Raw genomic sequence first — 2,307 nt, 5'->3', positions numbered from 1 at the left:
AATTGAAGTCCCCAAAATAGAGCTAGTGAGTAGAGAAGGAGCTTCCAATAAGCTTAAGAGATTAGAAGGTGTTTGGTACATACACTTAAAAACTGAAAACATGTGTGGAATATGTGTGGGTCTATAAACAAAATATTCTTTGTATCTGCAAAGGGCATGGCTAACTAGTCTTTTTTTTTTTTTAATAGATAATATAGATAGAAGACACAGAGGATGGGGAAAGAGGGAGTTGGAAGACAAGACTTGTAACACTAGCACTTAGAAAAGGGCTTGAAAGGCTAGTTAAAACAGTCTAAAATACAGAAGTAATAAATTCTAACTTTATGTTAACCTTATCTATAAATTAATCATACCCTCTTGCATTCACACATGCACATTTCATAATAATTCAATTAGATACATATAAAATTTATGTACCCCTAAGTTAAGTATTATCATTGTTTAGTTTTTTAATTTTTGTTGGCTCTTGAAAAAATCTTGTAATAAGGATATCATTTGTTAAGGATGCAAATTATTAGTATTTTTTTATTACTCAATTTAATTAAAACTAAAAATATATGTACTTTGTTGTCCTATTGATATATTTATTTATTTTTATTTCTTGAAGTAGTTATTGTTATTGTAATGCACTGAGTTTAGGCAATGTTTATGTTTTCAACTAATTTTTAAAAATTGAGTTATTATGAAAGATATTAAAAAGGAACAGTCAATTTTTTTATAATAACATGGTAAATTTTTTTTATTAAGTTTATTTTTAAATTAATAATAAGTTTTGGTTAGAAAGTGTGGATAATTTCCAATGGATTGTAAAGTTTTAAATGGGATTTAAGTAGAATGATTTAGAAATAATTTTAAAGCAATTTAAATGAAAAATGTTAAAAGTGATACAAATTTTACTACATAAAAGTTACAAATTGATGTGACAATGAATGTGAGTGGTGTGATTCAACCACCTTATAACTGAATATTTGAATTATCTCTCTATGATTTATGACACATCAGTTTGTAAGCATATTATAATAAAACTTGTAGTACCTATAATAGTTATCATTAAATTTATAAATCTAATTACAATGATGATTGACACAACATTATTATTTAAAATCTAATTTGAATATTTTTTTGAGAGTCAATTTAAATGTTTAATTGATCTTGCAATATAGTATATAGATACATATACATAAAGATTGAGATCATGTGGGTTCAAAAGTCCTTTTTTTGGTTCAAAAGTCTGAATGTGCAATTTACGAAATAAAAGAAAGATGATGGCTTTTGGGTTAAATGAATTTTGAGCCTGCCATTTGTAAATTACTAATAAAAGGAAGATATTGATATTTGGGTTAAATGAATTTTGTCTTGAGTGATGTCTCATGTTTAGGATGTACTGGTTTGGTGTATTTAGGCAAGGCAGTGTTAAGTGTACTTTGGCAAGGGCAACTTATCCCAATTGTTAAAGATGCATGACTAGGTGAAAATGTGAGGTCCAATTATCAGAATTATATCCGTATGATCTAATGACTAATGAGAAACCATTTACGATGATTTGATAGGTCATGTTAACGAGCGCTCTTTGGACAATTATTAATAAATTATTTTAGGAAAGTTTTAATACCACTTTGATGAAAAATTTTAAAAACAATCAAAAAAATTTATTGATTTTTCATTTCTCTATAAAATAAAAATAATTTTTAAATCAATATCCTTGGAATATCCATTAATTTTTCCCTACTAAAATTATTACAAAACCAAGTTAATGGAAAAACTAAATTTGAAATTGACTGAATCATGTGCCCATATACCTACAATGACCATAAATATGATCTTTATTGGCCAAATGGGTTAGGCACAAGGCCGACCCTTCCACTAGGCCAATTAGGCAATTGCCTAAGGCCCCCAAGTGGAAGGGGGCTCCAAAATTTTAGAAAAGTAAAGGTAGTAGGGAAAAAAAAAATTAGATTCAGATGAATCTAAAATTTCCAGCACATCCTTTTGACCAAACGATAAAAAATTTGGTATATCCGGTTAAACATTGGTAGCACAAAAAAAAATCTTTGCTCTAAACAAAATCAATTGTCTCAAAAATAACATCATTATCCTCCAGACAAACCAAAATTCAATAAGATAAACTTCAAATCCGGTCTAAGAAATTAACCACAAAACAATCGCAACTCAAAACAAATAAAAAAGCTCAAATTCCTAAAATTTTTACCATTTCTCTTTCTCATTCTTGCTCTACTTCTTTCTCTCAGCTCTTACTCTCCGCCTCTCTCATTCTTTCTCTCCACTGTTGCTGGCTACCTGGCTTAA

This window comes from Quercus lobata, chromosome 10 (genome assembly GCF_001633185.2).
Source record: "Quercus lobata isolate SW786 chromosome 10, ValleyOak3.0 Primary Assembly, whole genome shotgun sequence".
NCBI lineage: Eukaryota > Viridiplantae > Streptophyta > Magnoliopsida > Fagales > Fagaceae > Quercus > Quercus lobata.
This window is presented reverse-complemented; position numbering follows the sequence as displayed.